The following is a 27,299-nucleotide window of genomic DNA, read 5'->3' as shown; positions in this document are numbered from 1 at the left end:
ATTTGTGTATGTGTTAAATTAAATTTTATTTTATGTTTTAAATGAATAAATATATGCTTACTGTAGAAAACACTAAACATTAAAAATAAACAAAAAACATCCCATATAGGTAACATCCTATATGTTACATATAAATCTTTTAGAGGCATTTTGAAAAACAAAAGTAGAATGATACCACAAACCTAAGGGTTGCATGCTGTGTTTTGATTTTGTTACTTGTTTGCTACCTTTATGTTTTAAAAGTAAAACAGCAGAATCATCTTCTATCAAGATCCAGAATGAAAACCAATTGTTCAAATCATCTTTACATGAAAGGTGAAAATTACCAAGATTTTCCTTTCTGTCATAATCACCCTAATTCCTGGCTTTTGTAACATAATTCTCTTTGTGACTAAGATTTTGACAACCAAATATTTCTTGGAGTATATCTCTTCTTTGCAAAATATATTATTTTTACTTTTTATTGAGATTTGCTTTTGGTTTTTGAAGTAAGTCTTTGAATTAAGTGGTACCCAATATTGCAGCCTATCTTGGGCACAAAAATATACATTCTTGTTGGGTGCAGTTGGGTCATAGTTGTAATCCTTGCTACTTGGGAGGCTGAGATCTGAGGATCCTGCTTCAAAGCCAGCCGGGACAGAAAAGTAAATGAGAATCATCTTCAATTAATTGCCAGAAGGCTAGAAATAGAACCGTGGCTCAAATGCCATCTTTGAGCAAAAGAAGTTCAGAGGAAGTGCCTAGTCCCAGAATCCAAGCCCCAAGATCAACACAAATAGATAAATAGATAAATAAATGGGCACATAAATACATTATTGAGTCTTCACTTTCTCTTTCACTTAAATGGAATACATGATGTTTTTAGAGCAAACAAAACCTTTTTTTGACTACAGTAGGGATTAAACTCAGAACTTTGCCCTTGCTAGGCAGGTGCCGTGCCACATGAGCCACACTCCAGCTGAGATTCATCTTTTAAAGTAAGGGTGAAGGGCTATTATATTTTTAAATAGTTGCAAATTTGAGACTATTTTTCAGTTGATTTCATACTGGAAAATTATCTTGCATATGGTAAAATTATGGCAAAATTTTCTGCCCTCAAAAAGAACTCTGCCAATGATGTGTCTTTGGCATTTACTGTCACAGAGACCTGAGTGTTTTTTCCAATCCTATACCACATAATGCACTACAGGCTTGTCTTTAAGATCTTTGGAGTTTTTATAAATTGAGTATTTGTCAAGATGTAACCTAATTTTTGTAGGAATGTGGTGAAACTTATTAAGATTCATTTCCCAGTGATTCATTTATTTATTTATTTTGTCTAAGAAAAAATTCTACATTTGTGTGTGGTTCTTGCTCTTGCAAGAATCTTCACCAGAGCCAGGCTCTGGTGGCTCACACCTGTAATCCTAGCTACTCAGGAGGCTGAGATCTGAGGATCGTGGGCAAAGCCAGCCGGCAGCAAAGTCCGTGAAACTCTTATCTCCAATAAACCACCAGAAAACTGGAAGTGGCCCTATAGCTCAAGTGGTAGAGTGCTAGCCTTGAGCTGAAGAGCTGAAGTACTGCGCAAGGGCCCAGAGTTCAAGCCCCATGACTGATAAAAGAGACAGGGGGAGGGGTGCAAAACTTCTAGCTTTGGGGTTTTATCAGGGAAGAAAGGGATGCAGATGAATCTCACAGCAAACCAGAATTTGCTTCAGAATTAAGAGATGTATTCTAAAAGCCAATCACAGTGAGATCAGAAAAAGGGACATCTAGGGTCCTCAGGACAACCCCCTCCCCTGAGGTTCTACATCCCTCACCATGGTCCTGAGAAGTCCTGTGTGCAGGCCCTTGAACTCCATAGCACCATGGTTGTGAGCATAACACATGCAGGCCACTAGGCATCACATCATGGCCCATGGTAATGGAAGACCTGCAAGTGAACAGTAGACTGAAGGAACCCCAGAGTTATCCAGGATGGAGCACCTGGTCAGAGGGAGTAAGGATGCAGATCTCAAGAGTCATATAGCTCTCTCCTAACTGAACCTTATTCACTCATGCACAACGCACCCCAGGCTAAGCTCACTCTTGGGACCCTCTTGCCTAGCAGGAGCCTGCTTAACTTTTTCTTCAACAAGTCTTTACTGTTTTGGGGGTTTGTTTTTTGGGGGTTTAGTTTTTTTGCTTTTTGGTAGGTCATGGGGCCTGAACTCTCAGCCTGGGCACTGTCCCTCAGCTCTTCAGCTCAAGGCAGGTGTTCTACCACTTGAGCCACAGCACCACTTCCAGCTTTTTCTGCTTATGTGGTGCGGAAGAATCCAACCCAGGGCCTCATACATACAAGGCAAGCACTCTACCACTGAGCCGCCTTTCCAGACCCTTACATGCATTCTTTTCTTCCTTTTATTTTTTTCGATGGGGAGCATTTGAACTCAGGGCCTTCTACTTCTTGTTGGATTCCTGTCCTTAGCCTTTTTTTCCCCTCTGTTGTTGTTTTTCCAAGATGGACTTGAGCTTATGCCTAAACCTGGACCATGATCCTCTTCTTTGTACTTCTCACTTAGCTGGGAAGACAAGCATGCACCATCATGTCTAGCTTTCTTACAGAGATGTCTCAAAAACTTCTTGCCCAAGAACTTCTTGTCACTAGAACTTCTTGTGATCTGTCTGCTCTTTCCCTTCTGAGTAGCTGGCATTAAAGACATGTGTCTGGCACTTTCAAGTATTTTCATTGGTGGTAGCATAATTGTTTAAGTATCTTTTAGCGATGTGGTGTGAAAAGCCATTGGAAGTGGGTGACTGTTCATTTGACTTGGTCATTTTGATATCCATCACAATTATTATTTTCAAACATAATAACTCAGTATCCTATAAAACATTATAAACTACCATGTAACTTCCAAGTTATGAACTGTTTCCTGATAAATGACTTGCAATACCAAGGGTTTAAAATTGGATCATACAATAGCTGTAGGTTTTTAATGTCTAAAATTAATATACTCTAGGCTTATTTAACTAATCTAAAGGTAATAGAACTGGTTCATTGGTACCTGGAAATTAAAGTATGGTATTGAATGAACAAAGCATACACATATAATGGAATATTAATTGGTTTGGAAAGTTTTATTCAAAACAAATTTATTAAAAAATGGGCATATCTGTTATCATGGTTAGTGTGTCTAGGTTTTAATCATAATTTGTCTTCTAAGCACTTAAAGACTAGCTTTTGTAAGCAACAGCAAATCAACCCTTTCAACATCACTCCTACTTTAATTGACAAAATGAAGAAATCTCTGAAAACAACACGGAAATAATTTCAGGCTTAGACTTCAGCATGAATGGTATCACCGTGCCCTTTCCCTCTAAAACACAGCTATGTTCATTTTAGAGAGAACATTCTACTCCTAATGACGGTGGGGAAAAATGTAGTTTGTCTCAAAGCTTTTTCTTGTCAGCCAACAGCAAGGACAGAATAGGAATCAGGAGTGGAATACAAAGGGTTTGTGGTCAGATAATCAGATTATTTCTGAGCTTTGTAAACAGACATTTGGTGTTGTAATCTGTAAATGTGGAGAACAGATATTCTGATTTCCAGTGCTTCCTCCTAGAGTTTAAACTTCAAAAGAACAACTTCCAAATTACTTTTAGCTTAGCCTACCCAAATGGGCTGCAGTGCCAACAGAGGTGGGCAGCCGGGCACCAGTGGCTCACTCCTGCACTCCCAGCTCCTCAGAAGGCTAAGGTCTGAAGATCATGGTTCAAGCTAGCCTGGGCAGGGAAGTCAATAAGATTCTTGTAAGGTCCACCCTGGGAAGGCAGAGCAGACTCCTCCCTCCTCTTGGTTCAGACTCCGCCCAATAGCTGTTTCACCCAGGTAACCAACACAGGTGGAGGCAGTCACCTTCCCCTCCCCCCACCCCAGGTCACATCCCCAGCCGGTGTGGCCACACCTTCTTCTGCCCTTAGCTTGCCTGTGGTTCAACCCTTTTTTATTCCTGCTGATTGGGCTTCCAACTTGACCAGAAGCAGCCTGCAAAGAAACCTTTTCTTTGCCTGAATACCACGTGCTACTCTCTTTCCTTGGCTGCCAATTTAATTTACCCAACAAAGCAGAATTCTAGGACTCAAAGCCAGGTCCAGATGCAGTTCTCATGAGCAATGTGTATTTGCATTTCCTCTCTTTGCCCTTTTTGTTAGGGGTAGAGGGAAGAAAATACATTTGCTGCTTTGAAATGCCTATAAATTGTGTTTTCCAAATTCTAGAAATCCCAGAGAATGTTTATTTCCACTTTGATTATAATGAAGCAGTCTTGGACAAATAGAAGTCAACAGCTGTCAGCCAGACTTTCTGCCTTTTTAGGAGAAATTTAAATTCATACTGATTTAATCTCTGGACATGGAGTGACTCTCTGAGGAAAAAACTAGATCACAAATAGAAATATCAATATATTTGACTGCATGGGAATAAAACAGCTCATATGTTCAAAGCAGAGCACAATTAAAGGCACAGTATTTAGCCACAAGTGGGTGCAAAGGATACACAGTTTTAATATTTAACAAGGTTATATAATAAAAGAAGAATCACTCAGTAGAAAATGATGGATAGAGATGATTCACACTGGAAGATATACAAGTGGCTGGTGATCAGACCACAAAAACTGCTAATATGCAATTCAGAGGCTTAGAAATGATGGTGATACATCTTTTTTTTTTTCTAGTAGGTTAGCAACAACATGAAAACACTGTTATAAGACTGTCACAATACACTAAAATACTGGTCTACCTTTCCATACTACAAAGGTTCCTCCAGGCCCTGGTGGTAGATTATATGGGGCCACAATTAGGTACTGGTCTGAATTGTAAGTTATTTGTCTCTGCCTCAGTTTTCTCATCTGTAAAATAGGTATGAAAGAATACTTCCAGTGTGTGGCTGTGGATAGAATTAAATGAGCTAGTCTACAGAACTCATTTAGCATGGTGATGGTTCAGCTGCTATCTGCTGCTGGGAGAGTGGCCTATACCTATCAGATAGGTCTTTTCCTCTGCCTTAATCTAAACTAAACTTTGATCGTGGGTATGGACATATAGGAAATAATACAGAATACATAAGATTGGGTACTATCCATGGTTTCAGGCATTGAAGGGGCCTTGGATTATATTCCCAATTCATAATACGTCAAAACAATGCGGCTATGCTTCCTATAAATGAAAATTCAGAAGCACATTTTGGACATTTTTGTTAAGACAACAAACACACCAAGCTATTAGCAGGTTAAAAAAAAGAGTAAAACACTTAAGATTGATACAACTCAAGGGGCTCACTAAGCTTTTCTAAGGGTTATGATTATAGCCGCAAGTAAAAAGAAATAAAATTAGAGCAATTTGTTTGAAGTAACTGCTCAAACTGCCCACAACTCAACCCCTTGCAGTTCCATCTTTTGGGAAAGCAATCAGGAGAGAAGAGAGAATTAGAAAGCAGAGCCAGCCAAGGCCCAATGGAGAAGAGTGGCTTAACTGTGTTGACAGAGCTTTGGTCCACTGTGTCTTCTCTCCATCTTGTCCTCCCTCATCTGTCCCTCCCTCCCTCCTTCCTTCCTTCCTTCCTTCCCTCCTTTCTTTCTTCCTCCTTCCTCCTGCCTTCCTTTTCCTTCTTTTTTTCCTTCTTTTTCTTTCTTTTTTTTTTCTCCGTCTCCTCTTTGTTTCTATTTTTGTTTCCTTTCTATTATCTGTAAGTAGTTGTATTAAGGGGTTTCAATTCAAGATGTCAGTTTATAAGTACAATGCACCTTGGTCAATGCCACCCCTTCCACCCATAGTTCTCTCTCATCTCTCCCCTCCCCACCCATCCCAAGTTACCTGGTTCCATTTTCACATCCTTCATTCATTTCTAAACAAGCTAACGTGAACATCAGCCTTCAAGGATTCTGCCCATCAGAAATGGAAGGGGCCCAGCCTACAGCTGTGCTGTGGATGGCAGCATGCAGTCACCACTGAAAGCAGAGGAAATAAGGACAAATAGAAGTCCACGGCTGTCAGCCAGACTTTCTGCCTTTTTAGGAGAAATTTAAATTCATACTGATTTAATCTCTGGACGTGGAGTGACTCTCTGAGGAAAAAACTACATCACAAATAGAAATATCAATATATTTGACTGCATGGGAATAAAACAGCTCATATGTTCAAAGCAGAACACAATTAAAGGCACAGTATTTAGCCACAAGTGGGTGCAAAGGATACACAGTTTTAATATTTAACAAGGTTATATAATAAAAGAAGAATCACTCAGTAGAAAATGATGGGGAGGTTCAGGAAGCCAGCAGAGGAGCCCTGGTTGAAGTGTGGAGCTCAGCATGTCCTCAGCCCCTCAGTGGGTTCTGAAAACACCACTGTCTTCAAACACCATGAGACCACAGGCTGTCACACTGCTGGTGAAATGAGCCCATTCTTTTCTTCAACTGGTTGGAATTAGAGTGTGGGAAATACTTTGTTTTAGAATACTGTCCACATAAAATATTTTAAAACAAGTGGGTTTAAAGGGAAAAGCTTCAACTTGACAAAAATCATCTTGTTAGAAAACGTAAGTCATTTTGGGGTGTTTTTTCCTTTTAAAACTTCTATAGACACGTGTACATGCACACAATGGAGGAGCAATGGAGGAGCATCCAGAGGCAGTAAACCACTGCTTGGATGGCAGAAATGTCAGATCCTAGAGTCACTTGTGCATGGCCCTTCAAAACTGGTCAGAGCCGGGAGGTCATGGGAAGAGTTTGTAAGCATGCCTAATGTCCATGACTATCTACCTTGTAAGGGACAGACACTTGCCAGTCCTCTGTGATAGTAAAAAGCTAATGTTATAAAATATGGGAAATAGCTTAAATCTCAGCCCCTTTATGTGCCAAAAGCTTTAATTGGCAGCTCTAATTGAGCTGACACTAGTTACATGAAGTTTATCTGCTCAGGAAAAATACAGAGAGTGTGTTTCTATTGATATCTGTCTTAGGCATTGTTTGGGATCATTAGAGATCACATTCCTAAGCCATCTAGGAAGATGCTTTTGCAAACCAGAGTGCTAAACAAGCTACACTGCTGTAGCTGGAGAAAAGGTCTGTGCAGTTGTCAAAATATTGTTCTTAATGACATCTAACCCTGATGGCCTCTTTGTAAAATAGGCTAAGGTTATAGGTTCCTGGCTAGGTAAGATCAACGCCCCTGAAGTCAGCTTGAAAAAGTTACAGAAGATAGACCTTTGCTCTTCTACCCCCATTTTAAGATCAAGGGTCCAGAGTCAGTTTTGGAGAAATGAGGCAAAATAGATAAAATAAAAAAAAGACATAAAAATAGTGTTAACTGTTGTAGGTGTGCAAGGTGTGGAGACTGCATCTGTCAGAGATGGTTACAAGACTGAGCCTTCTGTGTCTATTTACAAAAATACCTGGTTAGTAAAAAGGTTGTGATTTTGGTAAATTGTCCTGGGCTATTGTTTAAAGATCTTAAAGACCAGCAGGTTCAAAGCCTGCCAAGCCTATGCAATGTATCTTTAACCAGTCTGTGTAGGAATTTACAGCCCAGCATGAGGTGGGATAGTCCCTTGGAGCCACTGAGAGCCTGGGCTGCTGCGGGGGCTGCTGCTGCTGCTGTTGGGGAATGATGACCTGACAGCCACCTGGAGGAACTCCTGCCTGATTCCATCACCTGAGTCTGCTTCCTGGTTGACTGCTGCTAAATCTAAGAACTTGTGGGACATTCTTTTAGGTGATATCCAGAAACCCTCTCTTCCCACAGTGGATATTGGGGACAAGGATATCACTGGCTTGCTTGCCTTAGGCACTTCAGTGCATAGTGACTGGAAATCCACTCTATGGTCACAGCCTAGTTTGGCTCTGGTATGGTAATAACCTGAGTGTGTTATCAATGGAAATAATAAACTGAAAGGGAGAGGGAGGTAGTAAAGAAAGCCTTGGGAAAGGAACTGGAGAAAAATTGGTATCCCCTTTGGATAAGAAAGGATTTGAAAAGTAAGGATTGTCTTTAAGACAAACCTCAGAAAGTTTAAGTATGTCACAGATGGTATGAGTATGTCTTAAAATTGGAGCTTACAAGTGCAGCTGGTATAAAATTAAGTTAACTGTGATACACGGAGTCAGGACTGGTGGAAAAAAAATGTAAGGGGCCCTGGTACTGTTACTTTTGTTACAATCGGACCTTGTATACTCAACAGACTTGTAAAAAAAAAAAAAAAAGATCAGCTCAGTCTGTCTATTAGTTCTGAGATCCAAATACCAAGCATTGAGAACAACTGACACCACACAAGATAATATAGAGACACCCTAAATTTTAAGATTAAAATTAGTCCAAAGACAAGAGGAGGGAATGAAAGATTGAAATTGGGGCTATGTCCATTTTACAATATGCTAACTGCTAATTCTGCTTCTGTAAACCTGCTTGTGCTAACACTGACTCTTCCCCTCCCAGAAATAAGTTAAAAAGTTACAAAGTCCAGATGCAGGCCCAGGGACAAGGTCTGCAAACATAGATAAAAAACAAAAGCATATGTTCTCCTGAATTCCTGTGTAAAAACTCACGGCAGGGGGCTCAAGACAAGGACCATCTGGCCAGCCCAGCAAACTAGGTCAAATGTCAACCAATCGCGAGCCTATAACTATGTGGACTCCCCCCCAGAGAAGCCTCCCCTAGGGAACCAACCAGTTTTCAACAAACAAGTGTTACAAAAATGATTGCTGGAGTATATGATAATTTTTAAGCTGAGCCAATCCTGGGGAGCCTGGGGTCTTATGCTAATCCTGTGGTTTTTGTCTTTAAAAGGGCCTGTAAACCGCTGCTCCGGGCTTCCAGTCTGCCTTGGACAGGGAGCCCGTTTGCGCAAACGCCTAATAAAATCCTCTTGCTTGTTGCATCTGCTGGTTTGGAGTCTTGGTTCGTGGGGTACCCTCCCGTAGAAGAAAGCATCCCAGTGAGTCTGGGGTCTTTCAGTGAGTCGTGTAGCTCTGTACTAGAACAGCTTAACACCAATACAATGCACCTCAAGCCCTGCCTTCCCTTGAGGACCCTGCCTGTCCAGCAAGAGCTCTGCTTATCTTTTTCTTTAATAAATCTTTGCTGCTTTGCCTCTCCCTCTGTGTCTGTGGACTTTTCTTCAAGACCATTAGACAGCCTTTCAGTATCATAAGGCTTCTGATACCAAGTTGGTAAAACAACTAACAGGAAAAATTATTACTATATACCTGACTTTGCTTTAACCCAGTCTTACTCTGCGCAGGACCACAGGATTTTTTTTTTAATATTATTTTATTTTATTTGAGAACATACTGTACAGAGGGGCTACAATTACATGGGCAGGATAATGCATACATTTCTTACCAAGCATTGCAGCCTCCTCCTTTGTTTACCCTTCACCTCCCTTCCCAGCCTCCCCCCTCCCCCCACCCAATTATACCCCCCTCCCCCCCCACCGACATTGTAAAGCTGGTTTTGACATGACATTTTGTACTTCTCATTGTTGCAACAGGTCCACCTGAAGGACCACAGGATTTTATGCATGGAATAGTTACAAGCCATTTTCTCTCCAAAGCTTTTAGGATGACTTCTTTGCATTCTGGAAACACTGGTGAGAAACTTAGCTCCCAAGGTAGGTCATACAAATTTTAAAGCTTCTTAATAATTCCAAAAGGATATCTTTAAAAATTAAAAACCCAAACAGACTTTTCTTTTCTTCCATTGACAATTGTTAGGTTGGACAGACTGCAATTGAATTGCAAGGTCAACCAACCAACATTTATATTGACTATTGGAAAACTTAGAAAAGGAAGAGGAAGTTCTTATTTGTCGAGAAGGTTCACCTTGCAGATGAAAGCGTGTCAGAAGAGACCACAGGAGCCACACACTGCCAGATGTATTCAGTCTAGACCTTTCACTCACGTGTGCCCCAGCCTTTGGCCCCTGCAGGACAGAAAAGCCACTCCTCAGTGCATTCGAACCTCCACCACCCAACTGGACTTTGGAGAGCAGGTCATGCTGTACTTTGACTGACAGGGCTGCAGAAAGGCTTCCTTTTTATGCATCAACAGAGGAAGGAGCTCTTTCCTGCATGTATTGTGCTGAGGACAGAGAGTGTATGAGACTTTATTTCCTGTGCTTCTCATGGCCCATTACTTCTGGGACTTCTGTGCACCAGAATTTAAAGGGAGGTGAAAGGCCATGACCAGAGTGTATAGCTGGCTGGAAAGCTGGGCTGTACCTTGGACTCAGCTGGAGAGATGAAAAATATTGATGCCCTTTTTTGTTGGTTTGTTCATTGTTTTTCAATACTGAGGATAAACTCAGGGATTTGTGCTCGCAGGGCAGCTGCTCTACCACTTGAGACATGCCTCCAGCGCTTTTTATTCATTGATTTATTTATTTAGTGTTGGTCATGGGGCTTGAACTCTGGGCCTGAGACCTGTCCCTCAACAATCCAGCTCAAGGCCAGCACTTCACGACTTGAGCTACAGCGCCACGTTTAGTTTTCTGGTGGTTTATTGGAGATAAGAGTTTCGTGGACTTTCCTGCCCGGGCTGGCTTTGAACTGTGATCCTCAAATCTCAGCCTCCTGAATAGCTAGGATTACAGGTGTGAGCCACCGGCGCCCAGCCCCCTTTTATTTTTGAGGTAGGATTTGCTTTGTGTCTGGGGCAACCTGGTCTGCAATCTTCCTTCTTATGCTTCCCTGCATTTCTGGAGGTGACAGGCAGGCTCCTCTGCACCCAGCCATTGTGCTTTCCCCACAGCTGGGAATAATAGGTGTAAATCATCAAGCCCAGCCATTGGTTGAGATGCAGACTTGTCAATTTCTTTTTGCTTAAGCTGACTTTGAACCATGATATCCCTGATTTCTATCTCCCAAATAGCTGGGATTGGAGGGCTGAACTACTGTGTTCAGCTTGATGCCTGGGCTTTAATTTGTTTGGGTAGAGCTGTCATGATTTCAGAAAACATATGAAGTGCGCTTACAATACACAGAAGACTGAACAATACATTGTTAGGATTAGAGCACAGAGACTCTTGGGTCTTACATGTTTAATTCTGCCTGGTTGGTAGGTAATAGACTTACAAAGCCATTGCACCTTGTAGCCACAGTTCATGTGTGATTTTGGTCATTGCTCTCTCTCTCTCCTCTCCCAATGATGAATGTGAACTGGCATCTCATAATCTATGAATGGCATTGAACACCTCTTCACAAGTTTACTGGTTTTTCCCATTTCCTCATGTGAAATACCTGTTCAGGACTTTTGCTAATTTTTAACGTTAAGATGTCTGCTTTTGCTTTTTAGGCCTATTTTTTATTTATAAGTTTTTTTATTGTGAAAATACAGGGGGGTTACAGTTACATGAGCAAGGTAATGAGTACATTTCTTATCAAACATTGATGCCTCCTCCTTTGTTTTTCCCTACCATCCCTTCCCTCCCACTTCCACAACTACACTACTGCCCCCCACAGTTTAGCACTGCATATGAGCCTGAACACTTTGAATCATCTGTAGATTGCTGAGATTACCTAGCACAGTACAGATGTCATGTGAATAGTTGCCCTTTCACATCATTTAGGAAATAATGACAAGAAGAATATACATGTTCAGCTCAGATGCACTTTACTTTGTCTTCCAAATATTTGAATTTGTGGCTGTGGAACCCAGGCATACAGTGTCCAGGCTAGAGAAGTGAAACTGCTAAGTGAGTCTGAAATCATGCCCTTCAAAAATACTCTATTTTTAAATGTCAAAAAAATCCACAGAAAAGCCGTCCATTCTTTAGAGTCACATAATAACTGTAAACAGCTTGTCACTTATGTTGGAATTCACCAAATCTATGACTCTCCTGCCACAGTCCAAGTTCACCTTGCCAGGTAGTGAGAAAACCCTAGGAGATTTATAAAAACCACCACTTAACCTGTTTTACACAAAGACAACTCAGATGAATCTTGGTTCCTCTTTCACTATGGACGGGGTATGAGAGGCTAGGGTTGGGGGGACCAGATCCTCCCGAGTTCCTAAGTGCCCATTGGGACTTCAGACCTCTAATGCCAGAGGGTCTGTTGGTGGCAAATTAATGTCGGAGCATGAAGAACATCTGCTTCATTCTCTTTTCTGCAAGCAAGCAGATGAGCAAACCTGTCCAAGACAAGAGGACTTCATTGTGACAAGCAATTTTTCCTGCAAACAACTTGGCATGTGTGTCAGCTGTTTGCAATTCCAGTGACCTTTTGATGGAGAACTGAAAACACTGCCAAATGGCTCCATTATGACTAGTCATTCTGATCTTTTGGTTGACTCTTCTTTGGAGCAGTGTTTCTACATGAAGATGGGTGGAGCGGTTCTCATGTCTACAAGATTTGGGGACTGCTCAGGAAGGTATTTGTTCCCACTGAATCAGGCAAAGGTGATACCTTAGTTTTCTGGCTTCTACTTTCTATCTGCAAGATTTAAGCCCGCTCTCTAGAGGCCTGGCTCACAGATGTTGCCATCCCAGCGTTCTGTCCTCTGCTGTCTACTCACTATTCCCTCCAATGCTGGGCTGGCAGAATTCTCTGGTTTCTCAGCAGCGCTCTGGTCCTCTCAAGAAGAGAAACAATCAAACATAAACCCATCCAGATGTGACTGTGCAACTCAAAAGGTAGATTTCCAGGCCTGTTGTGACTCACCATTCCTCCAGATTTGATTGAAACGAGCCTTTGCTCAATGATGTGTTCCTTTTATTTTTCCATCAGACTGAAAGGAATGCCTTTGTTTATGTACGGGGGTAAGGAGACTTTGCACTGTACATAAAAGGATGGCACCGCCAAGGCGAGGGAGTTATAGATCCTGGATCTGTGCTCGCCAATCATGGGGAAGTATGCGGCTCTATGTCATGTATGGGATTTTCTTAGGTAGACAAATCTATTGCAATGCTATTCTTTTTTTTTCCTTCCAAGGAAGGCATTTTTTAAAATATTTTATTGTAAAGATACTATACAGAGGGTTACAGTTACATGAGTAAAGTAATGAGTACACTTCCTATTAAGCATTGTTACCCCCTCCATTGTTTTCCCCCTATCATCCCTTTCCTCCCTACCTTCCCGAGGTTCTTTTTTTTTTTTTTAAATTGTGATTAAGTGATTACATAATTTCCCAAATTTCACAGTATTGTGGAATAATGATGCTCATTTAAAGTCACAAGTTCATTCTAACTTTCCTGGAGCATATTGTCTATCACAGTCTATAACATATAAAGGTGTACACATATACCCCATACATGTGATCAGCACCATGGGGATATTTAGTAGTGGTTCGACCAGATGAGTGGGAGTTCTTTGTTTCTTAAGTCCTGTTAGTTCTGGCGTATCCCCTAACATTTTGGATTTAGCATCCACTTATCAGGGAGACTATGTACCGTTTGTCTCTTTGCTCTTGGCTTACCTCGCTCAACATGATTCCTTCTAGCTCCATCCATTTCCCTGCAAATGCCATTATTTTGTCATTTCTAATGGCTGCATAATATTCCATTGTGTATAGATACCACAATTTTTGTATTCATTCATCTGTGGTGGGGCATCTGGGTTGTTTCCATATCCTAGCTATTGTGAACAGTGCTGCAATAAACATGGAGGTGCACGTGTCCTTGTATATTGGTTCCTGTTGTTCAGGGTAGATGCCTAGAAGTGGTACGACTGGGTCATAAGGGAGGTCAATCTTTATCTTTCTAAGGACCCTCCAGAGTGCTTTCCAAAGTGGTTGTATAATTGTACATTCCCACCAGCAGTGTAATAGGGTTCCTCTTTCTCCACATCCCCTCCAGCATTTGTCATTGGCTGATTTGTGGATGTGGGACATTCTGACTGGGGTAAGGTGATAATCTCAGGATTGTCTTTATTTGCATTTCTTTCACCACCAGGGATGATGAACATTTCCTCATGTGTTTCTTTGCCATTTTTATTTCTTCATCTGAGAAGTCCCTTTTTAGTTCCCTTGCCCATTTAGTAATTGGTTTGTTAGGTTTGGGAGGGATTAGTTTCTTGAGTTCCCTGTATATACAGGATGTTAACCCCTTGTCTGATATATTGCTGGTAAATATTTTTTCTAGCTTGGTTGTGATAGATTTAGCTGTGCAGAAGCTTTTTATTTTAAGGTAGTCCCATTTGCCGAGTCTCTCTCCAATTTGTTGTGACTCTGTTCAGGAAGTTCCTTCCTGCGCCTATTAGTTCAAGTGTCTCTCCTACTCTGTCCTGCAGTAGTTTCAGAGATTCAGGTTTAATGTTAAGGTCTTTAATCCATTTTGAGTTGATGTTGGTGCATGGTGATAGGCTGGGGTCCACTTTTAGTTTTCTGCATGTGGCTGCCCAGTTTTCCCAGCACCAGTGGTTGAAGAGGCTGTGTTTCTTCCATTGTATATCTTTGGCTCCTTTGTCGAATATCAGCTGGCTGTAGGCCTGTGGATTTATTTCTGGATCTTCTATTCTGTTCCATTGGTCTTCGGGTCTGTTTTTGTGCCAGTACCATGCTGTCTTTGTTATTATAGCTCTGTAGTAGAGTTTGAAGTTCGGCATGGATAGCCCTCCCATGTTGTCTTTATTCCCTAGAATTGTTTTGGCTATTCTAGGTCTTTTGTTGTTCCATATGAATTTTTGGACTGTTTTCTGTATTTCAGTGATGTACGTCAATGGGATTTTAATAGGAATTACATTGAATTTGTATATTAATTTTGGAAGTATTACAAGGAAGGCATTTTTTAAAGAGATTTCACAAATATCAACACTCATTTTTCCCCCAATATCCCAAAATTCACAAATCTCTTTGAATCAAGTGATGTATTTTGGTTCAGAAAGTGTGGATGTTGAATCCACTGAGGGCTGTTTCATCCAGGGGTGCAGTCAAGGTCAAGACGCACACAGCATTAATAAACATAGCTGTGGCTTCATTTTTGGAGCTGCTCTGATGCTGCAGACTGAAGCTAGGCATAGGTGAATCTGGCCCAGCAACCCAGACTGTCCTGTGGGTAGATGACTTGAGTTTTTCAGCCTTCCATCAGCTTCTTTCTATTAAGGTAGTCATGGATGGGTGTGGTGGCTCCCTTCTGTAATCCCAGCTACTCTGATGGTAAAAATGTGGGAGGATCAAGATATTAGGCCAGCCCAGGCAAAAAAACAAGTTAGTGAGATCCCCTCCCCCATCTGAACCAATCATCTAGGCACACGCCTGTCATCCCAGCTACATAGGAGGCAAAAGTAGGGGGAGCTCAGTCCAGGCAAATAGTTGAGATGCTCGGCAAGCATGAAGTGCTATTGGTGTGGGTCAAGATATAGAATGCCTGCCTAGCAAGGCCCAAACTCTGAATACAAACCCAGGACTTTCACCACAAACATGAAAAGAAAAAAAAGATTAGTCATCTCACCAACTAACAACAAATGTACAATATTATTCACTACAGGGAAATAGAGCAGCCTAGAGAAATTCTGGGTGTCCCGGAACAAACAAATTAATGTCTGGATGGCAGTGCCAGGAGTCACAGCCAAGTGTCTGAATTTTCCTGTATCTGGTTGCCCACAGCCTCACACTGCTGAGAATTTTCTGCCCTGTGTTACTTTTAGGTCATTTTGTTTTAGGAGCTGAGACCATGAACAGTATTGACAGATTTATTTTAGCAGCTGGGGACAAAAGAGGCCAAATAAACCTACAACAGAATTTCATATTTTGGGGCTGGAAGGTGTTCAGTGGTAGAGTGCTTGCCTCACATGCATGAGGCCCTGGGTTCGATTCCTCAGTACCACATAAACAGAAATGGCCGGAAGAGGCACTGTGGCTCAAATAGTAGAGCCCTAGCCTTGAGCTGAAGAGCTCATGGACAGCACCCAGGCCTAGAGTTCAAATCCCAAGACCAACCAAAAAAAAATTCATATTTCTTTTGCCATTAGTCTGCAGACTTAGGCAAAGAGCAGCAGGAGATGAATAATATAAAGACCAAGGAATAGAGAAATGTCTCAATCAATACATATATACACACATATACACCATATATATATTATATAGACATAATATTAACATAAATACACATATGTGTGCACACAAATACACATATACAAATATGGCTAGCCTTTGTAAATACACATACACAATCACACACACCCACACACAAATATATCCGTCTCAGATTGTTTTCCTTTCATTCTTCCTGATGAAGACACTGTGTGGCTGTGTATGCAAGTTGGAAGTATGCTAATTTGACTTAAATATTAACAAACTCATAATTGGGTATTAAAATTTGAAAAAAATAAATCTTCCACGCAAACACAATGTTAAGAAACATGGAATACAATTTCAAAACAAAGGGTACATGCACTTGCACCCCCATTTGCAGACTACCCCAGGCAATGATTGAAGTGCCTGATTTCATGGTTAGAGGCTGTGGCTCCCCCTTGTGTTTACAAGAACCCCAAATCTTGCAGGGATTTTGGTCACTCTTGGGCTGTTTCAATATTCATTGCTACTTAAACATTTAAAGCACTTTTGTGCCAGACCTTATCATTAAACCATGCTTCTGCATGTGCTGACAATCCTATCTGAAAGGCAGTCACTTTTGAATGGACAGGACATAAAATGCCATCACTCACGCCCCAAAATCACCCAGATTGGCCAGGCAGTAAACTCAAGTGAGCCCTTAAGGAGCATTTTAGAGAAAAATACTGAAAATAGAAAAACAGAATCCTAAAGGAGATATATACCCTACATGTTCATGGAGAAACTATTCTGAAAGAAAGGCTCTTCTGCTCTGTAAGCAGCTATTGTTTTCCTTTAGCAAAAAAGATCATTGTACTGCATAAATTTTCAGGTTTTTTTGTTTGTTTTGTTTTTCTTTGCCAGTCCTGGGGCTTGAACTCAGGGCCTGGGCACTGGCCTTGAGCTTCTTTTATTCAAGGCTGGTACTCTACCACTGAGACACAGCACATTTCTGGCACAATTCAGAACCATTTCAGGCACAATTCCCAGCATCTGCCTCCAGCTTGTCACCAAGCAGAAATAAACTATTGGGAATTGTCAGAGGGCTGGCATTTGTCTTGGGAGGTGAGAGCCAAAGTTCTTCACTTGTACTTCAGCTGTGAGCCAGCAGTGAGCTGAACAGCTGCTGCAGGACAAGGCTAAGCAGAGATGTTGGGGTGGGGGTACAGGTGGGTTGAAGCAGGAGTCAGGTGCACAGATGAGTGGTTGAGGCTGAGGGCTGAAAGAAGGCCAGGGAGAGGTCCTAGGGTTTAAACTTCTGCAGAGAGCCAGCATTCCAACATAGAGCAGGTTGGGGCTTTCAGTGTGGAATTGTTGGAGCTGGCAGGGACAGAAATAAAAGGCTTTTCCCTGCATTTGGCCAGAGAACACTGGCAGAGAACCCTTCCCTCAGTTGGGAGGGAGGATCAGCTGGTATGGACTGTCTGACCTGGACAGTTATGGAGTCACATATCTAATTATTCACAATGCAAGGCGATTACTCAGGGTGATGTATATTTTGTATGTATGCAGGGTAGTAGTTTGAGAGATAAAAACTGTTGCTTAGGATGCTGTGATTTCTGGCTACTGTAATTTTATTTTCTGAAGCAAATGTCTCTAATGATTCTCTCTACAAAACACAAGAGAGTTCAGCAAAGCAATTGATAGGCAATAATGAAGCAAGCACATGAGAGTTGTTTATTACAAGCTCCAGCCTGGATTTACAACCATCACCGACGCCAGCAGGTCAGAGTTGAGAGCCATGACCCTTCCTTCAGCAGGGTTTTTACAGGATTTCTGGGGCATTCTATACACCATAGTATCACATAGCAAATCATATCACACCATGGGAAATTCATAAAATAATTCTAAAAGATGATTAGTTTAACTCGTGCAGGAACCGACCAGGGACTGGGGGTTGGCTGGTTCATGGGGCTGATGCTCTTTGAAATGATCTGAGCTGCAACCAAGTGGTCTTTATCTTGCAGGAACATTTGGAACTTAGCTCTACTTTGTGGAATTTACTGTAAAGGGTACCGTAAAGGGTACTGTAAAGGTTCCTGGAATTTGGGCCCAAAGGGAGTTGCTGATACAGTTCCTGGAGTTTCAGTTATAGTGCCTTAACAGGATAGAATCTAAGCTAAAATGGCTATGTTATATTTTGTTCGGGCTTCACACTCCCTTTTTTGTTTTTGTTTTTTTTCTCAATTGTGGGGCTTAAACTCAGGGTCTGGCCACTGTCCCTGAGGTCTTTTGCTCAAGGTTAGCATTCTACCATTCTGAGCCACGGTACCACTTCTGGTTCTCTGGTGGTTAATTGGAGATAAGAGTCTCATGGACTTTCTTGCCCAGTCTGGCTTTGAACCACTCTCCTTAGATCTCAGCCTTTTAAGTAGCTGGGATCACAGGCATGAACCACCAGCATCTGGTGACAATGCTCCTCTTAATATAGTTCATTCTCCTCCCATTTCTCATCATATAATAAGAGGTTTGAACCAGCTGACTTGATGACATCTCAGGTCTTGTCTGTTGACAGTCCTCTGGTGACAGTGGCTGCAAGCTTGTTCCATTTTTTGCAACAAGCTCATCTGCATGTCAGTGGCCATGGAATGAAATCAGAAGTGGCAGAGGAATGCTCAGGTTTCTGGGGAGGCAGAATGCTTGTCACTCAGCGAAACTCAGATTTCCTTGGTATGCACCATTGATATATCATTAAAAAAACACATACAGGGCAGAGGTAATGACATCAAAGCAAGTTAATGATGTGGACCACTTATTCTTACTATGACTTATTCTGGCAGGCTAAATTCTGAGGCCATCAAGATAAAATTTCAGGAATGGCTCTTTTGTTAATTATTGATTGCAAATGGAAGAGGAATGGTTTCTCATCGGACACTATTACAGGGAACTTGTCTGCTCTTAGGCTCCTCTTGTTTTATTCCTCAACTGCCAGAGATTGGCAGCATTTTGGCTGTGTTTGTGCATACGCTTGTCATTTGTGTAATACAAGAGATGATGTCCAGCTTGGCAGCATGTTCTCCAACATGGCCATGAGAATTCAGACTGATTATTGGTTAAGCTGGTAACTGAGTTAGACTCTGGAGGACACGGTCAAGGTCAAGGTGGAACTAAAGGGCAGCCTTGTAGAGGCTATCAAAGAAGGCATGGGAGGGGGCAGGCACTGGTGGCTCATACCTGTGACCCTAGATAGTTAGGAGGTTGAGAGCTGAGGATCTAGTTTGAATCCAACTCAGGCAGGAAAATATGTGAGACACTTATCTCCAATTACTACCATGAATTTTTTTTTATAAAAAAGCCAGAAGTGGAGCTGTAGCTCAAGTGATAAAGTGCTAGTCTTGAGCAAATAAAGCTCAGGGACAGCGGCCAGGCCCTGAGATCAAGTCCTAGGACAGGGACAAAACAAACAAGCTCAGATCAGCAGCCCCTAGACTTCAAAATTATGTTTCTTTTACCTTAAAAATACCTAAGTATAGACTTTATTCTCTTCCTCCTAGGATCCTGGAAGCCTGTCATCTTCCCATGTTACTTCTGATATAAAGCGAAGCCCATTTAGCTCTGCAGCCTTTAGACCTCATCTGTTAGCTCATACAAAACAAAATTTATATTAAATGGAATTTCAGAAACATCATCCTGGTCTAAATTGAACCTCACTTGATGGGAAGCAAAATGTGTGTTGGTAATTTTGCTTTGGATTCTTGCCTTGGGGCTCTTTGAATTCTAGGGCTGAAGGGAGAGAGAGCCCCTGTCCAGACCTCAGTCTGCCCCTCCCAGGGTGTGACTCCTGACACCTCGCTCTTAGTCACCCCCCCCAACACGTTACACACCCCAATCAGACGTAGAATAGAGGGAAAATGATGACCTCCTAGAAGCTTCACTTTTCTCTGTTCAGACCCCTGATTGAAAAAGAGCAACTCTAAAATATGACAATCACTCCAGTATCTCCAATATCAGTCCTTTAGGCTGCTAGACCTTGGGGGACACTGGCAGCATTTGTTTGGGCAAGAGTTGACAAAATAGGGGTGAACACATAACATGTGGAAAAGCATGAAGACATAAAGCCAGAATCCATCTTCAGCTTGGACTGTTCACTCCCAGGGAAAATGCTCTTTAGATGGCGGGGCATGGATGGGGCAGGAGGGCAGCGCAGGTTTCCAATGACAGAGAGGACATAGTGACATTCCAGGGAAGGCCCACAGTGGCCCTGGGAGGAGCTGTCATTGCTCCAGCTCCACAGAGCAGGGCATGCAGGGTGAGAAGGGCCTGAGGTCAGGAAAAAGATTGAGCAGGAGTGATAGATATGCTTGGTAACTTTGTGTCACCCTCTAATCAAGTCAAGCGTTGCACTTAGAATCCATGATAACGCTGGTACTCAGCTTTCTTCCTAGTTCTGCTTCCCTTGTAGCGGGGATTACAGAGATGCACTGGCTTGGTTTTATGAGACAGTGTCTCATTAAATATTTTTTCATTTTTATTTTTTTATTGTGAAAATACTGTATAGAGGGGTTACAATTACATGGGCAAGATAATGAGTACATTTCTTATCAAGCATTGTAGCCTCCTCCTTTGTTTCCCCTTCTCATCCCCTCCCATCCTCCCCCTCATTAACTATTTTCATGCCTGCACCAACCTTGAACTTGTATCCTACATCTGATATCTCCCAAGTAGCTGAGATTATAAGTATGATCCACTGAGCCCAGCCCTCACACCTGTTTTTCCAGTGATCAGGTGAGAAGTACTTTGAGGCAAAGATGGGAGAAAAATCAGTTCTGGTCATAGAGGAATTTGGCTCTTGCTTATGGAAGACAGTTGACTGACCAAAACTGAATACAGCCAATGTGGCTGCTGGTTAGCAACAATTCATCAGGTCAGATCAAAGTCACCAGTGTTTTAGCTTTAGATAAGCAACTCACCCATTGAGGGGAAAAGTAAAAACAGTCTAGGGTGATTTTTGTTAGTAGTAGAAGAGTTGGCCCAGTTCCTTTCCCACCCCTACCCCTTCTACCCAGGAGCCAAGCATTTCTCTCACAGATAAGTTTTTTTTTAATTTTTTAATTTTTAATTTTTTATTGTGAAAATACTGTACAGAGGAGTTACAATTACATGGGCAAGATCATGAGTACATTTCTTTTTTATTATTTTTTATTTTTTATTTTTTTACAGAAACTATTAGTATTTATTTTATTTTGTGAAAATACTGTACAGAGGAGTTACAATTACATAGGCAAGATAATGAGTACATTTCTTATCAAGCATTGTATCCTCCCCCTTTGTTTCCCCTTCCCATCCCTTCCCATCCTCCTCCTCCCCGCCCCCCACGAAAGTTGTAAAGTTCCTTTTTGACGTAACGACTTGTACATCTCATTGTTGCAATGGGTCTACCTGTATCCCTATTTAAACGGTTTGTTTTTCCCCTTCCCCTCCACAAATTATGCTGACATCAAATACAGTGAAAGCAAGGGTTATACTGTGGGGGAGGGCCATACAAAGCAACAAAGAAATAATATTATAAATGTGTTAAAAAACAATTGCATGAAAGAAAAAAAAACATTTGAATACATATCTTAGGGTTCATTTCCTTAACATCAACTTATCTGACCTTTTCTGCATGGTTTCCCTTATTTGCAATATCTAGTATATGAATACATTTCTTTTTTTTTTATTGTGAACATACTGTACAGAGAGATTACAATTACATGGGCAAGATAATGAGTACATTTCCTATCAAGCATTGTAGACTCCTCCTTTCTTTACCCTTCACATCCCTTCCCAGCCTCCCCGGCCCCCCCACTCAATCCCCCCTTCCCCCACCAAAGTTGTAAAGTTCGTTTTCAACATGACAACTTGTACTTCTCATTGCTGCAACGGGTCCACCTGTATCCTTTTTTAAACGACCTGTTTTTCGTTTTTCCCCTTCCCCTCCACAAATTATACTGACATCAAATACTGTGAAAGCAGGGTTTATACTGTGGGGGAGGGACATACAAAGCAACAAAGATATAATCTTATAAATGAGTTAGAAACAATTGCAAGAAAAAAAATCATTTAAATACATATCTTAGGGTTCATTTTCCTAACATCACATTATCTGACCTTTTCAGCTTGACTCATACATATACTAGATATTGCAAATAAGGGAAACCATGGGACCTATGTTTCTTTGGCCTTGGCTTACTTCACTTAATATAATTTTTCCAAGTCTTTCCATTTCCTAACAAATGGGGCAATGTCATTCTTTCTGATGGAGGCATAGAATTCCATTGTGTATATATATCACATTTTCTTGATCCATTCATCTACTGAGGGGCATCTGGGTTGGTTCCAGATCTTAGCTATGGTAAATAATGCTGCAATAAACATAGTTGTGCTGGTAGCTTTAGTGTCGTCTTGTTTGTAAACATTTGGGTAAATGCCCAAAAGTGGGATTGCTGGGTCATAGGGGAGCTCTATGTGGAGTCTTTTGAGGAACCTCCATACTACTTTCCAAAGTGGTTGAGCAAGTTTACACTCCCACCAACAATGAAGTAAGGTTCCCTTCTGTCCACATCCCCTCCAGCATCTGTTGTTATTAGAGTTCTTGATTATAGCCATTCTAACTGGGGTGAGGTGGTATCTCAATGTTGTTTTGATTTGCATTTCTTTTATGGCTAGGGAGGTTGAGCATTTCTTCATGTGTCTATTGGCCATCCTTCTTTCTTCTTCAGAGAAGTTTCTCTTTAAGTCTTTAGCCCACTTATTTATTGGGCAGTTGTTTCTTTGAGGATTTGTTGTTGGGGGATTTAAGTTTTTGAGTTCCAAGTATATTTTAGATATGAGACCCTTGTCTGTTGTATGGCTAGTGAAGATCTTCTCCCAATCCGTGGCCTTTCTATTGATCTTGCTAGCTATGTCGTTTGCCATGCGGAAGCTCTGCAACTTCATGCAATCCCATTTGTCCAACCTTTCTTTGATTTGTTCTCACAGCTAAGTTTTATGCATTAACAATTACCCTGAAACACAAATTGAAGAGTTTCTCTGAGCAAAAAAAGCAATTTCATTCTCCTCTGATTTTTTTTCTTCTACGGACAGGTTAGCTTGAATCTGCAAGCTGCCATCTCTGCAGACATATTCTCAGCTGACCTCTTGACAATGTCATCTTAGAGATGAATTGAAGCCTCAGACTAGACAGGGGTATAAAACAAACAAAGAAACAAAAACCAACAACAAAAAACCAAAAGCACTTGCAGAACTTGGTGTCTCCCCATATTATCACGCTGAGTTTTGGACAAGTCTTTCAAATGTTAAGTGTTTTAAAAGTCCCCTAATCTAATTTGCCTTTCTGTCTTCTTCAGGGATGGTGAGGGAAGGTTAATGAGAAGATGGCAGCTGCTTTGATCTCCTGAGGAGAGACGTGTTTGAATATCTCACACAGTGACCAGGTAGAGGCAAGATTTTAGAAGGAGAAATGACCCATCATTAACACGCTCATCTGTACACCGGAGCCGGCTGTTATTCCAGGCCAGTCCTATTTATGGACTTGTTGTTCTGAAGAGAAAGAGAGACTCTGCTGTGTTTCCAGCATATCTGGTCACTTCTGTCCCTGGCAGCCGACCTCATGGTGCCTTCGGGATTATAGATCAAATAATCTTCCACCACCTCTTCTTCTTCTTGGTTTGATCTTTGCTTAACCTCGCCTCACTCAATTTTTATTGCTTCCTACTTTTTCCTCTTTTATTTTGGTAATTCCTTCTGATGTTTCCTAACATACCAGGCTCTCTCCCTATCCTTTCACCTCCCCCGACTTTTGTAACAGAATTTACTGAATGTTCTTTTTCTTCAGAACTCTCTTTTTGTCTGTTTCTGTTTTTGATACCAGTACTAGTGCTTGAACTCAGGATCTGGGTGCTGACCCTGAGCTTTTGTGCTCAAGGCTAGCGCTCTATCATCTGAGCCACAGCTCCACTTCTGGCTCTTGGTAGTTCATGGGAGACATGAGTCTCTCATGGACTTTCCTGCCTCGGCTGGCTTTGAACCTTGAGCCTCACATCTCAGCCTGCTGAATAACTGGGATTACTGGCATAAACCACAGACTCCTGGCTGTATTCTTTTCTTCCATCTTCCCAATGTTATCATGTGGCCAGTTGCCATGACCTGTCAGGTTTGAGTGGAGCTTTGTGTCCCTGAGGAAACTTTGTGTGTTTTCCTAGCCTGGTAGAGAGGGCCTTGAACAGTCTTCTCTCATCATGTGCTCAACTTTTCCTAGAGCTCCCTGAGCATCCATCCTCCTCTCGCTGCAGACCAGAGGTTGTCAATCTCCATGGTGCTCTAAAAGCACCTCGGGGTAGAATCTAGGGAACAGCACTTATAAAGTGTTCTAGGTGCTGCTGGGACCTCTGTCCCTTTGAAAACCCCTGTACTAGGTTGTCATATCCTGAGGGCATGGGTTGTGACCACACCTACAATGCTGGCTCACTGTTGCATGGAAGAGTTTATGGAATGAATGAATGTAGCCTTAAATGTGCAGGTCCCGACCTTTGGTGGCCAGACTGCTGTTGGAAGACCAGCCTCTTGGGAACCTGAGGTTCTACAATTATCTTCCATAGAAAGGAATTAAGTGAAAATGAAATCTATGGAGTACTTTTACTGCCTTGTCTTCATGAGTCCTTACCTTTGGCTCATTCTGTTCACTAATATGGAAGCTTATTTAGAAAGTCAGCTTATGACAAGGAGGAAGAAGAAAGGACAGTAAAGGCCTTGCAGGATAGTCTTACTTGGCAGCAGTGTTTGACAAACATCCACTTGCTACTCTCCAGATCCTCTGATTGGATCTTCTTGACATTTGATGAAGTTTATCTGAAGGGCATTGAAATCACAGAGAAGCTTTTGAAAATTTCTGCCCATGCTCCTAAGAGCATAAGACTAAAAAGATATTTATTTATTTACTTACTTATTTACTGAGTCTCAAGGCTGGAACTCAGGGCCTGGGTCCTGTCCCTGAGTTTTCATGCTCAAGCAAGTGCTCTACCACTTGAGCCATGGCTCCATGTCCAGCTTTTGGTGGTTAATTAGAGATAAAAGTTTCATGGACTTTGCTACTTGTGCTGGCTTTGAACCATGATCCTCAGATCTCAGCCACCTGAGTTTTAACTAGGATTACAGGCCTGAGCCACCAGTGCCTGGCTTCCAAAAAGTCTTTATGACCCTAGCATGGGCTTGGGGACAGCCAGCCGCTGTCCCTGTGGGCCAGGACGAGACCTGGGTGGGAAGTCCGGGAACTTGGAACTCTAAGGATAGAGAATGACTGACCTGTCTCTTCACCTACCTTCTGAGATCTTCCAGAGTGGAGGCCACCATGTCTGTTTCCGTTTCTTTTGGGCCTGGCACAATTTCTAACACCAATTCATAATATCAAAGGTCAAGACAAATTCTGGACCTTTGGTTAATGAGGCTCCATTGAGTTTTAAGTGATAGCAAACGAACTCGTGACCATTGAAGCATAAAATAATTGAAGCAATTGTAGTAGTTTGGAAAGCCAAAACCAGCATTGGCAAAGGAAACCCTCATCCAACAGAGGATCTCAGGAAGGCTGTCCCCATGGCCCCTCTGGGGACCACTGACCCTTGATCTCAGCATCCTGGCTACCACTGCCTCTGCTTCTCTGGTTTGTCTTGGGTTTGTTCTCTCTTCCTGCAGGTGAGCTGTGACAGGCAATAAGCATGAATGACTGGTGGTTCCCAAAAGTTCTGTGTCCTCCAAGCTCATGTAATAGACTCCATCCAAAAGAAGGACACTGGCTAGGCCAGGATGAACAGTTGGGTCTGCAGTGGTACACCTCAGGGCTGGGCCTGTTAGCCCTGGGCATCAGGAAGTGTCTTTGAGGAATAGTACCTTTGTTCCCATCACAGGATCCATCGCTGGTATCTGGACTTCCTGGCTCCTCACAGGCACTCTACATCTCCGTAGAGAAGCACCAACTGGCTCTGAATTTGTAGATTTCTTGAGAAGATACAATCATGTCTAAACATCCCTGCACAGACTTATTTATCCATGGCAGTCAGTCCTCATCATAGTTATGTTGTAGAATCAGCCTATGTGCTTGTCATCTGACAGATGGATAAAGATGTTGTGGTAGGTATACATAGTGGAGTCTTACTCAACTGTAAAGAAGAAGGAAGGCAGAGAAGGAAGAAGGAAGGAAGGCATATTATTTTCAGGAAACTGGGTGGAACTTGCTGATTTTTATGTCCAGTAAAATAACCTAGAAGGAAACTATATTTTTCAGAAAGAAAAATATCACGTATTTCCTTCAATGTAAGGACTCTTGAAAGTTGAAAGGAAACTCTTAGAAAGGAGAAGAGGCATCAAGGTGAAGGAAGAGGGGACGACAAGGAGGGAAATAGGAGGGACCAACATCAGTAAAGTAGCCATGGCTACCCATGGCTCATATCTGTAATCCTAGTTACTCAAGAGACTGAGATCTTTGAGGATCAAAGTATGACGCTAGCCTAGGCAGGAAAGTCTGTGAGACTCTTACCTCAAATTAACCACCCCAAAGTTGCAAGTGGAGCTGTGACTCAAGCGGTAGAGTGTTAACCTTGAGCAAAAAAGCTCAGGGACAGCGCCCATGCCATGAGTTCAAGCCCAAGGACCAGGACACATACAGAAAAAAAAAGTATGGTATTATCCTGTATGATATCACAACAAACCCCATTATGCTGTAGAACAAATATATACTAATAAAACAAGAAATGTGAGAATTGTGATAGTAGAGGAATTAAACAGACAGAGGCAGCTGAGCCTCATTCATACAACACAGAATGTGGGAACCAAGGAAGATCCTGGATTCTGGCAGGCAAAGGAGAGAACAAAGTAAGTTGAGATCTGGGACCAGAGAGACTGACTGAATGGAGCAGAAGAGACTGAACAGAACTGTCAGCAGGGTGCTGAGTGAGGAATACCAAGGACAATAGGTGGGCAATGGACTGGGGGAAGACTTCTTTACCTTCTTAGCTGCCCCCCTTCAGACCAGTGACCAGGGAGGAAAACAGGCAGCAGCCCTTTTACAGCTCATTTTGAAGGGGACCGCTTCCTGTGGCAGGCCTGGCAGGCTATTTGTCCAAGCTGTCCCCAAGAGCATGCCATACAGGCACATGGGCCTCTTTGATGGTGCTGCCTTTCAGAATAACCAGAATTTGAAAACTTGCCACATAAACCATGCACTCTGCAATGCTCTTCTCTCTGCTACCGTAATGGCCCTCTGGGTGCAAATGAATTTTCACTTAGCCAAGTCAAGCTTCTCTCCTAAGCTAGACACAGCCC

General features: G+C 42.0%; 1 long non-coding RNA gene across 1 annotated transcript; it reads left to right on the top strand.

The window, feature by feature from the left end:
• The first annotated feature begins 8,902 nt into the window (after positions 1-8,902).
• Positions 8,903-19,632, top strand: LOC138812010 (uncharacterized). Its single transcript, XR_011367538.1, has 3 exons — positions 8,903-8,972; positions 9,509-9,628; positions 19,499-19,632. It is a non-coding gene; the product is annotated as an uncharacterized lncRNA (long non-coding RNA).
• The last annotated feature ends 7,667 nt before the right edge of the window (positions 19,633-27,299 follow it).

Source organism: Dipodomys merriami, unplaced genomic scaffold (assembly GCF_024711535.1).
Source record: "Dipodomys merriami isolate MVZ:Mamm:240054 unplaced genomic scaffold, mDipMer1.0.p SCAF_556, whole genome shotgun sequence".
NCBI lineage: Eukaryota > Metazoa > Chordata > Mammalia > Rodentia > Heteromyidae > Dipodomys > Dipodomys merriami.
This window is presented reverse-complemented; position numbering and strand designations above follow the sequence as displayed.